Genomic DNA, 14,392 nt, shown 5'->3' on the forward strand with positions numbered 1-14,392 from the left:
TGTATATGAAATAGAGCACCAACGAAGACTTGCACACTTAATATTTGTGATAATTCTCATACATATAGGTGAGAAAATAAATTGAAAAATAATGAATGTATGTATATGCACAACTGCATTACTTTGCTGTATACCTGACACTAATACAACACTGTAAATCAACTATGCGCCAATATTTTTTTAAGTGAAAAAATAAGCCTGCAATCGCTTCAGACCAGTTCTGCTCATGTCCGGCCACAAATAGGTTTGCCAAAAACTTGTGGGAAGAAGTTATTTTGTGTAGTTTTTACAGCTCATGAGACGTCAGAATTTCTGACAAGGGGTTGGTTGTAGAATTGTATTACACGCATAGAGTGATAAATTTATTAAATTAGATTTTCCAGGTAGAGTGTTAGTGGAATGTTCCAGGACTATAGGCTACTAACAATTATTTCAGTAGGAATATTTCCTAGAGATCCTAGAGAAAAGTTGTGAAACTGAACCTGCAGCTGTTCCCTGCTTTAGAATATCCCCGTCTCTGCTCAGAATCAGACTTCCTAAGATGACCCCAGTCTCACAGCTCCACCATCCATCAGCCAGAACAAATGCTGACCCTCAGTTGGACTCCTGAGTCCAGACTCCTTAATTGGATAGTGAAAATAAATAAGGTCCTATGCAAATTCGATTAAAGTCCAATCAAGGAAAATAAATTACAGACATCTGCTCTTCTCTACCAGTTCAGTGTCATTTGAATATGGTCTTAAAAACAAGAACAAAGCTAAATAAAAATTAAAAAAGAGGCGGCTTATTTTTTTGAGTGCCTGCCAGGTTGGCATTGGAACATTTGATCCACTAAACGACTGTCTGAGCAAGAGCAGAGAAAGGTGAGCAGCAGGGTGAAGGACACATAGGCTGTTTATTATTTGATTCTTGTTTCTCATTCAGGAGTGTATTGTTTGGTGAGCTTGCTTTTCTTTCAGATAATAGTGAAGCAGTGTTTCGAGTTGTTTTTTTTTTTTTTTGAAATGGTTATCCAGCTTTGTATCTAAATCTACCAGCCTTGATCAAAAAAAAGTCATTTTGGATATTGGAAAAAAAAAAAAGAACACATCTTTATTGGGTCTGTCTGGGTGAAGTAGATATCTACTCAGTTGATCTCTGGTGGCATTCCCATCTGGGAAAAGCTTTATTCCTTTTCTGCAGTCCAGCTCACTATAGTTTCAGTGTGATTTCTACACCAATAACTAAGAAGTACTCAGTGATGCGTGAAAATCACAGCCAGCAGCAGTGCTGGGACGGCAGAACGTTGCAGAAACAGCCTGCATTAGCCCGTCTGTACCGCCATAACGGAGCAGCACAGAGGATGGTTAGACCGCACGCAGTTACTCCTCACAGTTCTGGAGGCTGAAGTCCAAGGTCAGGGGCCAGTGTGGTGAGGTTCTCGGGGGAGGCTTCTCCTGGCTCCCAGGTCAGAGAGCAGAGACTGATGGACAGAGGTCTCTCTTTTTATGAGGACACTAATCTCGTCACAGGGAACCCCTCCTATGACCTAATCACCTCCCCAAGGCCCATCTGCAAATGTCATCATATTAGGGCTTCAGCAGATGAATTTCAGGGGGAGTCAAACATGCAGTTCAGAGCACACCCCCAGGACTTTGGACACCAAGAGCTTAGACATAACGATGGTTCGGCCAAACTGGAAACCCTAAGCAGAGGGTCCAGTCCAGAGGGGTCTCCTCTGAGAGGGCACACGCTCCCGACACACTGTGGCCCAGTCATATTCTCCACTGTGGACTGAGTATCTGCTCAGGACAAACTGACCACTCAGTTTGTACTGAAAGGATCAGATATATAAGACCAGTCTAAACCCGTGACAGGTTGTCTTATCTCAGAGTTTCAAAGCAGTGAACGGCAGCGCTGACACACTCACTGCTCAGTGGGTGGCTGAGACACACCGTCCAGATGCTGCGTGATGCTGACTCACTCTCGTCACCCACGGTAAGTTGGGTGTGTCTCTCCACTCAGACCACAGAGCAGCTTCCATCCCTTCTCCTGACCTCTCAGGATCCCAGGGGACTCTGCTAGCCCAACCGAAGGTGTTCCCTGAAGGGGAAAGGACCAAGACACTTTCCTAAGACTCAACTGGGATAGCTGGACAAAATATTTTCATTTATTCTAAGACTTGCACGAGCTTTTTGGTCTCTCGCAGGGACAGATGTGAACCACTTTGTATTTTATTTTAAGGGATTGATCAGTGAACACAGACTATTGTGTCTGGGAAGAATTAGATTATTAATTATGCTTATAATACAGTACACATTAATAAAATGGCATTTTTAATAACTGTTAAGAACTTCTCAGATGGCTTATGTTGTGCTGATTAGAGCTAGTTGGATTTAATAGCAGAATACGGATAAATCGACAAAATAGAAAGGCAGACGTAGAACACCAGTGTTTATTTACTAGTTGGCTTCTGTTCCACCCAATTATTTAATTACTTGCCCCAGTTCACCAACTGGCTTCTTCTGTGTAAATATATTCTTTGTCAAAGCAAATGGTCTGCCAAAATGTGAATCGTTATAAATCCATTTAGCAAAAATCCTCTGTGAGGGTTTAATAACTAGTTTCCCTGATGATTTGTGCAACTGGGTAGAATAACCTTCTTCTTATTCAATTCTCCTCAAACCAACTTCTGATTTGTGACTGAGGGGTGGGAGGGATTGGATTTGCACTCAGGAGACTGGCCAGGGCTGGAGACATTGTTCAGTTGGCAAAATTAGGGGATGGGGATCGCTTGCTCCTGGCATCCTACAATGGCACAGAACACCCCATGTAACAATTATCCATCCCCAGATGTCAATGGTGCAAAGGTTGAGAGACTCTGTAGCACATAATAAAACAAAATGCAAACTTTCCATGGCTGGTTCTGTAAACAAATGTTCTAACAATGGAGTGACCTCCATCTTCTCAGAGGTGGGAAGGAGGAGGCACAGAAGAAAATACAACAGCAAGAAGGAAGCTAAGAATTATGTATTTTAAATATAGCAATGTGTACATGTCACAGCAAAACAAAGACCTGCTGCAAAGCACAGGGGACGCTTCAATATTCCCTAATAACCTAAATGGGAAAAGAATTTGAAAGAAAATGGAAAAAATAAACATAAACTTTCTTTTTTTACAAAAGGGAGTAGTTCACATCACAAGCCTTTGAGGCAGAAGATGGTAATGTCCCCATTTATACAAATGAAAAACCCTAGACTCGGAAAGTTGAAAAACTTTTCCAAAATTGACTCAGTGACTGGCGAATCCTGCTTTTGAAGGCCGTGCCTCCTCCCAACCCACAGCACCCCTGCCTGCAGGGAGGGCAGAAGTGCTGGGCTCTGCCCGATGCCTCGCCGGACGCTCCAGGCTCCAGAGCACAGGGGCATTTGTCTGATAGCTGTGAGGTCATGCGAACTCACTCTTGACACTTTGGTGAGTGAGGAGAAGGCCGCAGTGACGTATCACCCTTTGCAAACATCTGTCTAGTGGCCAACATGGTGGAAAATCACCCTTTGGCCATTCTTATCTTCAGGTTGACTGTGTGTACAGAACAGTACAGGATAGGACGCCATAGAAACAACTTGAGTTCTAATTTTACTCCTATGTAACCCTGCAATCATGATACTTATCACGGTTTACTATTATTTTTTAAATCTATGACCTGCAGATGATGACTACAATTTCTGGTGCTACAGTCTGGGTCGGGGGGCTGAGAACTTGCAGTTATAACACGTGCCCGGGTGATCATGGTGCCACTGATTGGGGATTCCACTCTGAAAGCCACACTGGCTTAGGACATGGGGATTCATTCTACTAACAAACCTCAGGAGAACTCTGTGTTGTTGTTCAGTTGCTAAGTCATGTCTGACCGTTTGCAACCCCATAGACTGTAACCTGCCTGGCTCCTCTGTCCACAGAATTCTCCAGGCAAGAAGACTGGAGTGGGCTGCCATTTCCTTCCCCAGGGGATCTTCCCAACCCAGGGACTGAACCCGGGTGTCCCACACTGCGGGCAGATTCTTTCCTGTGAGTCACTAGGGAAGCCCAAAGAGTAAGAGTCTGCTCAGACTCATGTCCGTTGCTTCAGTGATGCCATTCAGCTCTGTGAATGCCAGCTGCTCTTTCCTCCATAATTGTATGCCAGTCTCGTTCTCTACTTGGTGTGCTCACCTCCTGCCACCTCAGTGAAATCGGGCACGACACCTCATCCCGGGCAGCTCCTTTGGTTTGGGTGGGTAAGGTGGCTTTGAATCTCGGGGCTGCCGCTGTGATTTGCCTGCATGTTGCTGCATATTTCAGCCTCAGAGTATTTCTCTCTCCTGTTGCTCATTACCAATATGGAGTGCGTGTGGCTCGTTTGCCAGGCCACCTGCCTCTTTCCCACAGATTGCGGCTCTGACTGTAGAGTGTCCTTGTATCAGTTGTCCAATTTGCCTTCAACGCACGGTGCTCAGGAGCCAAAAAGTAGGAAATGCAGAAGGCCCAGTCACACTCCAGTGCCATATACATCTTTAGTATCACTCACCACCTGTTTTAAAAAGGAAACAAAATCCTCTTCCGTGTGCACTAATAATCCTTGAGCAGGGAGAGAAAGACCCTTGCCAAGACCCCAGCCTCTTAGCAGCCTCTCTGAAAAGGGTCTAACTCAGTGTGTCCCTTCCTCATAAGGGTTCCCTACTTCCATGACAGTCATGAGCATGAGAAAGAGAGGGCAAGGCTAAGACCTACTGCTGAGACTTCTCAGCTTCTAACTCTCCTTGTCATCTACCCAGTCCTTTCTGGTTCAGCTGACATTCCACGATACCTGTACCAGGGAAGGTCTAACCAGAAAAGTGAAATCACCAGGTCAAATTGGCAACAGAAGGAATGCAGTGTGGGGAATTAGTAACAGGGTGTTCAAAGAGCACACAGGGAAAGGCAGAACAGCCCAGAAGCCAGCATCACCAGAGGCTGTCATCAGCTGGAGAGACAGGAGGAAGGTGGGGTGACCATGGGTTACAGCCTCCCAGCTGAAGCTGCAGCCACAGTGGGCCAGACTGGTGGGAGCTGGAACAATGGCGAAGTCAGAGGTGCTGCTGCTTGGAGAACTGAGACACAACTCAGAGAACAGAAAGGAAAAGAGAGGTCCTGGGTCTCCTTATTCCACACTGCCTCCCGTCATCCACCAGCGGATACTTCCCTTTAGCCCAACCTAGGCAGAAAGAGAGTCTGGGAGGTCAGCCCTGTCTGATGTAAAGCAAGAGAAGGACAATAGTGGATCTGAAGGCAAACAGGAAGATAAATGTTACAATATCCAACCCCTTCAGCTTTAAAGGAGAAGGAAATGGCACCCCACTCCAGTACTCTTGCCTGGAGAATCCCATGGACGGAGGAGCCTGGTGGGCTGCAGTCCACGGGGAAACAAAGAGTCAGACACGACTTCACTTTCACTTTCACTTTCAGCTTTAGATATACCCCAAGTTAAAAATAGCATTTATTAAGTCAGCTTTCATCCTGCCTTGTGATCAAGTTAACTGGTAATTTATCTGTTTTCTATTAGATTTCATGAAAGGTAGCCATCATAACTGGGGGTGAATCCTATCTCAGCATTTATGGGTTTTAGGCATTTGGCCAAAAGCCACTGTTGAATCTCAATGTCATCATGTGTATCACTGAGGTAGGACATTGCTTTCTGTCATAGGGTTTTCACAAGGATCAAATGAGACAGTTTATAAAGCCCAATGTCTAGCACAGAATCAGCACTCATTATTAAAAGTGAGTGGAACTGTTCACGGTTATTTTACGTCTCTCAGCATCTTGCATAGACTCTCAAATATTTATTGAAGACACATGTCAATATAGTGATACCTGCCTTTCTGTTTTGCTTTCTAATTATATTTGTTTTTACGCTGATAATCTTTATTCAAGAGGGGCTGTGATGCAGAAAGTACCAAGAACACAGGGATGTTCCAGAACTTCAGACATGCTTTACACTGAGCCACCCTAGTCCAAATCGAGTGCTGACTTGAATCTTTCCTGATGAGCTGGTCTTCGAGGTTGAGACTCACAGCAGTTTCTGTGAGAGGTGTCATTTGAATATCAATTATGTTGTCGTTGCTGCTATTAACTGAGACAGAAGAGTCAATTTCCCTTTGTTTGCCCAAAGAGACAGAGGCGGCCAGGTCAAGCCGGTCCCCACTTTGTGTTTGAGGAAAGTGTAACGAGCCTGCTTGTGAGGCAAAACAATAAGCACCTCTAATTGCAGCCTCTCCTCTTCCTGGGCATCAAGTCTTGCCTTGGGTCATTCACTTAGGCATTTAAGGCTGACTTTCAGCTTTAGAAAGGGCAGGGCAACCTGTTTTATTTATACAAAGATAAATTAAAAGCAAGAACTATCAAGGGGCCACCTATCCTTCCTGTGGGCTCCGACAGATCCCAGAGTCAGTTATTTTGGAGCAGGCTGGGCAAAAGCCAACACAATTTTGCTGTTTTATAGCCGTCGTTGTCAGGATGATGGTAAATGAATGGGAAAATGTCACTGCAAAAACCAGAGGAAAAGTGGAATTTTAGGTTGTTGAATTATAGTTGTTTTAAGACGAATGCTACAGCTAAAACATTTTACTCTCATTTATATTAGCATATTCATCTAGGTCAAAGGCTCACTTTTTATTCTTAATGTAACATTTTTAAGAGACCATATTTGACAGATTTAGAGAAAGGCCATTCAAAGTTGAGATAACCTGCAATTTGGTGAATGCACGGCTATAATTGAAAAAAAAAAAAAAAAAAGACGCATTAAAGGTCCTGAAGTCAAGTACAAACTATTGATGCCTCAAATTTAGAATCCAGCTTTGCATTTTACATGCTATTCAGAGGGAGCATGTTCCTGAATTTGCACTTGGAGTCCACAAAGACGCAGGAGGCATTATGCTGTTGCATTTTTGGATCTTTTGTTCTCTTACCTGGAGTGGACAGCTAGCCTCAGCCTGGCCTGAGTCAGAGCTTCCTGCGGCTCCAGGCAGAGCAGGGGAGGGTCCTGGCACGGGCTCTGATGCCAGAGCCCTGTCTCCTCCGCTGGATCGTGAGACGTCACCTCAGGGTAGCCCTGCAAGGTCTTTTGGAGAAAGCTGTTCCATGTTGCCACCTGCCGTTGAAACCAATGGTATCATCATCATTAATGTCATCTATTCTTATTTTTGCTAGTAATGATCATTCAAGGCGTCAAATGTTACACTCTGGAAAAGTCATTAACTGGTTTACAGGGAAGTACAAATTAAAAGCTTCATTTCATACGAAAACTCAGCTCACCAGTTAGCTCTTGATATGTTTTAGTCAGAGTGACTGTCCTGCCTTAGATATCTCCAGTTGCCTCAGATCTTTTTGGCTCTGATTTACCTAGTATCATACCTAATCCAGAGCTTAGTTACACTGAGCATTAAGGCTTATATTTACCCTAAGTCTACTTAACTTTTTACTATAATGCATTCATTAATCAAAGAACTGACCTTCTGGCGGCTCAGACAGTAACGAATATACAATGCCCAGGAGATGCAGGTTCGACCCCTGGGTTGGAAAGATTCCCTGGAGGAGGAATACCCACTCCAGTATTTTCGGATGGAAAATTCCATGGACAGAGGAGTCTGATAGGCTACAGTCCAGGGAATTGCGAAGAGTAGGACATGACTGAACAATAAATACTTTACAATGCATTTATTAATCTAAGCATTAACCCATTTATTTGTGCTCTAATTTATTCAACAAGTATTTATTGAACCTCATTAAGTGCCCAGTTCTCTAGGAGACACTGAGGATAAACTCTCAATATACTTTGCTTTGCAAGCAAAACTCAGCACCTTACCTACCTTCATGAAGCTTATAGTGCAAATTGCATTTTTAAAACATGATCACACATGTAAATTTAAAACTATAGCTGTGATATGTTCACAAAGAGATCTGTGTTGTGCTATGGAAACATAGAATGTGAGAATGTGGCCTATCCAAGGGAGTGAGAGATTTATTTAAATGCATTAGATAAAAAAGAGGCAGGAGTGAGAAGCAGGGTATTTTAAGCATAGTGCAAGGCCTTGCAGTGGAAAGTGACATGCGTGTGTCAAAGAAAAAAAAGAGAGCCAGTGACTAGACCACTGGGATGACAGAGGAAGACAGCAGGTGATTCTGTAATGACAATCACAGGTGTGACTACAAGGACCTTGTTGGCCACTGAGGGGATCTGGGCTTTTACTCTAAGACCAGTGGGAACTTGTTGTGTGATTTAACCCAGGGTCATGGAGGGATGAGCAGTTGGTGTGAGGATCAGAACCTAGGTGGATATCATATTCAGATGCATGTTTCAAAAGGGTCGCTCTGACTGTGCTGTGGACTGGGTCCACCAAGGTGACCGCTGCAGCACCAGTGGAAGGTCACTTGCAGTGGGCTCTAAGAGATGGAATCGCGGGTTAAAGATGGTGGGAGTGGGGAGGACAAGATAGGGATGCCTCTTGGGGCATGGCCTGCATCCCTGAGTGCGTGATGGTGCCATTCACGGGGACCCGTAGCTCTGGAAAAGGGCTGGTGCCATCTCGCTTGTCCACCACCCTCTGTTCACACCAGTGCGTCTCCACATACATCTGTTAGTTTCAATTACTAAATATTAAGAAGGCAAACTCAGTGGCCACCGAGGCACTGTACAACTGAGACTGATTTTCATCAGAGCACGGAAGCTGATGCTGCTGATGGAGAAGAGTCCGACTGTTACAGCCGAGTCATGGGGGCTTCCCTGGCGGCTCAGCTGGTAAAGAACCCGCCTGTAATGCAGGAGACCTGGGTTCGATCCCTGGGTTGGGAAGATTCCCAGGAGGAGGGAATGGCTTCCCATTTCAGAGTCATACAGAGGAAGCAGCGTGAGCTTTGTAGTCTGTAGTTTACATGGTTCTGGATACACTTGGTTCTGGATACACTTGGTTCTGGATCCTGGTTTACCACCCGAGCCTGGTGGGCTGCAGTCCATGGGGTCGAAAAAGAGTCGGACACGACTGAGCGACTTCATTTTCACTTTTCACTTCATGCATTGAAGAAGGAAATGGCAACCCACTCCAGAGTTCTTGCCTGGAGAATCCCAGGGACACAGGAGGCTGGTGGGCTGCTGTCTATGGGGTAGCACAGAGTCAGACACGACTGAAGTGACTTAGCAGCAGCAGCAGCAGTTTTGAAAGAGTGGACATTTTATTGTAGTCTCTCGGGCTGGACTCTATTGGCATTTTTGGTTGGGATAATTTTTGGATGTGGGAGGCTGGTCTCTGCATTTTAGGATGGTACACAGCATCCTTGTCTTCTACCCACAAGATGCTGGTAGCCACACCCCTTAGTAATAAAAACCAAAAATATCTTAGTGAAGTGAAGTGAAATTTGCTCAGTTGTGTCCGACTCTTCACGATCTCATGGATTACACATTGAATTCTCCAGGCCAGAATACTGGAGTTGGTAGCCTTTCCTTCTCCAGGGGATCTTCCCAACCCAGGGATCGAACCCAGGTCTCCTGCATCGGAGGCAGATTCTTTACCAGCTGAGCCACAAGGGAAGCCCAAGAATACTGGAGTGTGTAGCCTATTCCTTCTCCAGGGGATCTTCCTGACCCAGGAATCGAACTGGAGTCTCCTGCATTGCAGATGGATCCTTTACCAACTGAGCTATCAAGGAAGCCCCAAATGTCTCATGATATTGCCGAATATTGGGCAGGAGGCAAACGTCCTCAGCTTGAGAACTTCTTTACTTTCTCTGAGTCGTAAATATATCATTTGTGAAACAGCTGTGACCTACGGATCTCCGTGTCTGATACTTACTTGGCACATACAACATTAGAAGTGCACAATTAAATACAAACGTGAATACTTTGGATAATCAAGCAATCATAGCAGATCATGATTTCTGAAAGCCGACTATCATTAGCAACAAAAAATATCAAACATTTTTCCTTTTGCTAGGGCTCCTTGGCAAGAGGGTCCTGTGCAGGTGAGGAGCCCTGAAGCTCAGCAATCTCAGAGAAGGCAGATCTCTGAGCAGAAACTACCACATTTGGAAGATGACAATGGATAGAACCAAAGTCATTGACGACAAACCCTGCCTGGGGTCTTGCCAGCAGGACCCAGGGCTGACTTTTCTCGGAGGTAACCCTGTTCCTTTGCCCTAGTTCCCCTAACCTCGGGTGGCCTCAACGACAGCTCAGAGTGGGCCTGGGCTCCCACCCAGAGACCAAGGCCCTTTGCAGCAGTGAGAGCGCCAGATCCTGGCCGCTAGACTGGTGCTCAGTGACAAGGGCCCGGGCCCTTTGCTGCTGCTGCTGCTAAGTCGCTCCAGTCATGTCTGCTGTGTGACCCCATAGACGGCAGCCCACCAGGCTCCCCCGTCCCTGGGATTCTCCAGGCAAGAACACTGGAGTGGGTTGCCATTTCTTTCTCCAGTGCATGAAAGTGAAAAGTGAAAGGGGAGTTGCTCAGTCGTGTCCGACTCTTAGCGACCCCATGGACAGCAGCCTGGCCCTTTGGATTTGTGCAAAAGAATTTCCACAAAGAAAGCAGTGAAGCAAGTAACATACCAAGAGGAAAAAGAGCGTAGTGCGTGTGGATGAACACACAGGCAGACCCAGAGAGTAAGAGTCACACCCTCGTGGCGGTCTAAACTACTTTTGTGGGACACTGCTCCTGGTTTTCCTTTAGTCAATCATTTTGGTTTGCCTGGGTCACGGTCTGTGGATCTTCCCCTGTGTGCACACGCATCTCTTAGCCAAGAGGGATTCTACTGCAAAGGCTTGTGGGCAGCTTAACATCACTCATCACTCCCTTTGACCTCCAAGGAGCCTTTCTGAGCATGTGTGGTTGGGGAGGTCTCCTGACTTCACGAATGAGGAATATGTGGTTGGAGCAGGGCCCAGCCTCCTCTCTTAACTGTCCTGCTAGTCTTGTCCTGGAGCTTCAGTCCCCAGGGAATGAATCTCCAGTTGCTTTCCCCTGGTGGGGGGCGGGGGAGTCTACCTCCTGCCGCATCCCTATACTGTGTGTTACAAACATCCATAGCAAACGTCCTTTAATTACTGCAAGTAGTTATTATATGCTGGAAGAGAATATAATTTCTATCACCCAATCTGTCTTTGAAAATGAACTGTCAGTTATTTTAAGGTACTATTTAATTATCAAGTTACAGGGCAGGCCCTCCTTAAAAGCCTGTTGATTGGAAGATGAACGATTCAGTGACTCAGTAACGAAGGAGCAGGCTGTAAACATCATGGGCCTCATTCTAAAGCTTAACATGATCTTATCACCTTAGAAACAACTTCCTCCATGGCCTTTTCATGGGATTCGTTGAAGAAATAATAACCTGTTCTGAAATCTGTTGAAATTAGCACTGGCATCTGAAGATCTATTATGAGATTAGGGTTTGAAGACTATGCAGCCCCTGGCTACCAAGCATGCCTATGAAGTTCTCCGTGGTCAGAGACCTGGTTCCCATAGAAATGATCTTTCTCTCATTATATATAAAAGAAATCGTGCTCATCGGGGTTTCTCCTCTAGGAGAACTTTCTCCTTTCGGAACAATTAGATGTGTAACTAGTTCCGTTAAACATTTGTTTTGGCTTAATAGAGCTTATGGGGCTTTTCTGGTGGCCCAATGGTAAAAAAGTTAGTCACTCAGTCATGTCCGACTCTTTGTGACCCCATGGACTATATAGTCTATGGAATTCTCCAGGCCAGAATACTGGAGTGGGTAGCCTTTCCCTTCTGCAGGGGAACCTTCCCGACCCAGGGATTGAACCCAGGTCTCCCACATTATGGGAGGATTCTATACCAGCTGAGCCACCAGGGAAGTCCTCGTGATAAAAATCTGCCTGCTACAGTATAAGAGATGTGGATTCGATCCCTGAGCGGGGAAGATCCCCTAGAGAAGGAAATGGCAACCCACTCCAGTATCCTTGCCTGGAAAATCCATCCCATGGACAGAGGGGCCCAGCTGAGCTACGGTCCACGAGGTCGCAAAAGAGTCAGCTTGCACCCAAGTGACTGACAACAGCTATAGGGCTTGGATTGACTCGGATCTCCAGCGTTCTTTTAATTTTAACTAATAATAGTAACTGTGTTCATAAGGCTGCCATTTGAATGTCTCGGACTGGGTCACTTAAACAATGGAAATTTCCCTCCTCTCCATTCTGGAGCTCAGGGTCCAAGGCAAGGTGCCAGCTGCACTGGGTCTCTCTCCCCGGATGGTGTCTGTTCACGGGCTGGTCTCTGCATGCACACCCTCGGCGTCTCCCTGTAGGTTCACGGGCTGGTCTCTGCATGCACACCCTCGGCGTCTCCCTATAGATTCACGGGCTGGTCTCTGCATGCACACCCTCGGCGTCTCCCTGTAGGTTCACGGGCTGGTCTCTGCATGCACACCCTCGGCGTCTCCCTATAGATTCACGGGCTGGTCTCTGCATGCACACCCTCGGCGTCTTCCTGTAGGTTCACGGGCTGGTCTTGGGATACACATTCTCGGTGTCTCCTTGTGGGTCCTCATCTGTTCTTCTTTTAAGGACACCAATCAGACTGAATTAGGACCTACCCTGGTGGTCTCATTTTAACTTAATGACCCTTTTAAATGGCCTATCGACAAATACATTCACATTCTGAGGTCCTAGTGGTTAGGGAGAGATACAATTTAGCCCATAACAGCAACTCTGTGTATTTAGATGGAAATCACTGTTTAAAAGGTATGTTTTCATATATTATTTCAATAGACTAAGCACCTTTAAAATTATAGTGATTATGACAAAGAGTAATTCCATTTTCCCCACATTGCTTGGGGAACTTAAACCCTTCGTATCGTGGTTTAATACAGCATAGGCTCACAGCGTGTGTCGCGGCCCCACGTCTAGTGTGTGTAGCAGTTGCTGGCTAGTTTATTGATATGAACATCACATAGTTGCCCACTGCTTTGAACCTGAGTTTTTCATGATAAAGGCAGCTCGTCAATTTTTTGGTTTATGTTGCTTTGTGGGAGAGAGGGATTTTGGCAGTGACATATGAGCAACTATTATGACATTCTAAACTAAAAACAAGGCCTGATTCTGAGCTGTTCAGGGTAACTTAAAGGGCTCATTGTGTGCCTGACTTAGTGAAGGACAGATATTCCTTTGCACTTTGAATTCTCCCTCTTTGAAAATTTGATATAAATAATACGGAAAAGTTTTCTGGATATTTATTCACCACTCACAAGAATCTATTTTAACAAATAGGCATGTGTATATGACTACAAACATTTAAGTTACACCTGAGGTCTAGATAAGATCATATAGAGTGCATTGAAATTAATTTAGTTGTTTTTCTCAAAGAATTCAATGTCTTGTTCTTGTTCAAATGTAGCATACATCATCACTATTATTCTCCTATATTCACATGATTCTCTCTTATGAGCAGGTGGAGATGCTCTTAAAGAAAGTAGATCAGCCTGAGAGACCTAGAAAAGCCCATAGATTAGGAGGAAAATGGGAAATGGTAAGAGCTACTGAGAAAAGTGTGAATGGAAATTGGACAGAACCAGACTAACTGAGACTTTGTTCAGGGGTCTGATATAGTGAGGTGGGCCGTGAAAATACTGAAAAACCATTAACATCCAATAGTGAAGGAATCATTATTGAATTGTTCAGTCAGTTTGATGCCCATCATTTCTCCAAGGAAGAGGAAGATGAAAAGCAAATCTTACGTAACTAGAAGACATTAATATATATATAATATATATATATATATATTAGGAAGGGTATACAAGAGTTTTTGTGAATGAGTGTGATTCTGTCCTGAGTGAAAACATCACATCCAAAAGTTGCAGTTGTAAGTGTCACTGTGTGTTATCAGTAGCACATGGAACCCAAATGCTGCTCTTTGGAAGGTTTGTTGTTTTCCTTGGTCCGTTGCTTCACAAGTGACTTTATTCAAAGATTCATGGTCATTGCCTGACAGCTCAGCTGATAAAGAATCTGCCTGCAATTCAAGAGACCCTGGTTCGATTCCTGGGTCGGGAAGATCATCTGAAAAAGGGATAGGCTACTCACTCCAGTATTCTTGGGCTTCCCTGGTGGCTCAGCTGGTAAAGAATCTGCCTGCAGTGCGGGAGACCTGGGTTCGATCCCTGGGTTGCAGAAGAGAAAGGCTGCCACTCCAGTGTTCTGTTCTGGAGAATTCCATGGCAGTGTGGTTCATGGGGTCACGAAGAGTTGGACACGACTGAGCGACTTTCACTTTCACGGCCATTCACTTCTGGAGTCTTGAGAACTGAGAAGAAGAAATTACCTCTTGCTTCCTAGATTCAGGAAGTTGACACTTTCTAGTTTTACTTAGCCCTTCCACAGCTCATTCTGCTGATC

Source organism: Capricornis sumatraensis, chromosome 4 (assembly GCF_032405125.1).
Source record: "Capricornis sumatraensis isolate serow.1 chromosome 4, serow.2, whole genome shotgun sequence".
Lineage (NCBI taxonomy): Eukaryota > Metazoa > Chordata > Mammalia > Artiodactyla > Bovidae > Capricornis > Capricornis sumatraensis.